This window comes from Echinops telfairi, unplaced genomic scaffold (genome assembly GCF_000313985.2).
Source record: "Echinops telfairi isolate 266 unplaced genomic scaffold, ASM31398v2 ScPeMD7_7463;HRSCAF=8501, whole genome shotgun sequence".
In the NCBI taxonomy this organism is placed as follows: Eukaryota; Metazoa; Chordata; class Mammalia; order Afrosoricida; family Tenrecidae; genus Echinops; species Echinops telfairi.
The window spans coordinates 2,004,097-2,005,317 of record NW_022111363.1 but is presented as its reverse complement, the minus strand read 5'-3'; positions in this window follow the sequence as shown (position 1 = coordinate 2,005,317).

Sequence of the window (1,221 nt, the reverse complement as noted above, 5' to 3'; positions counted from 1 at the left end):
AAAAAAAAATCTGGGGCTGCTGTGGTCTGGTTCCTGAGTGCCTGTTTGGGGCCGGCAGCCTCAGAGCTTAGTGTTGGGCGTAGTGTGTGAGTATGGGGTGCTCAGAACTAAGTAGCCTTGTGCAGTGAATACTCGCTCAAGGGGACACATGTCATATTAGCATTGACTTCTGGGGAAAGCAAAGATCACAAGGCTGTCTTCCCAGCCCTGCGGGGGGTAGGGGTGGGATGCTCCCCACTGGGCACCCCTGCTGGGTGCATATTATAGCCCTATACTTGCATGTGGAGGAGTGGTTGACTGTGGGAGGTGGGTGGCTCCTGGGCGTGCCCATACTGGAAGCACAGGGGTGAGGGTGGGGGCCTTGAGGACCAGGAAGGCCTGAGGCTATTGGATGCCAGGCAGGAAGAGCAGGTTGGGGTGGAAAGTGCCCTGGGTCTCCCCCCTCTTCCTCCTCTACTGCCCAAAGTGACCAAGGGCCACACACACAGGGCCAGGGTCTTCAGAGGGCCAAGGGCAGAAGGGAAGAGCCAAGCACTCCTGGGACTCCGGCAGAGAGGTAGACTGAGAAGGTAATGCGGGACAGAAGGAAGGATGCGCTGGGGGCTGTGCCTCAGGAACTGAACTATCGAAGGTCTGGCAAGGATGGGCGCCACTTGAAAGGGCCCAATAAAAAAAGTCGCCTGGCTGGGGCAGGGGGAGGAGGCGACATGATCAATGTCTTCGCAACTCATCTTGAAATTGGGGGCTGGGAGCATAATTTTCGAGATTGCAGCTGGGCGCGGTCCAGTTGGATGGTGGTGGTGGTGGTGGTTGGGGTGTTTCACCCCAGCGGCTCAGGGAGCCCCAGGGTGGAGGTAGAGGAAGAAAGGTGCTAGCATTGGTTCGGGCTCGTCTACTTCCTAATTAGGTCAACAACCCCAGCCAGTCCTTCACCTCCCAGAGCTCTGGTTTCTGCATGTGTGAAATGGGGAAGCCCAGGCCCAGCTTGGGAGGCTGGTGGCTAGGAAGCTGGCCGCGCCCGGCACCTGGGCAATTGCAGCGGGCAGTAGGTGCTGGGCCCAGGGCAGAGGGGTGAAGGAAGGGGGCCCCAGCTCCAGGCCTGCTCCCCGGGAAGCCCGCCCCACCCCCACCCGGCCGTCCCCTTCCTCCCAGGACCCCGCGGGGCCGAAACCCGGTTTCCCCTCCCCCGTGCCCGCTGCCCGGGCCGGATGCCAGGCGGGC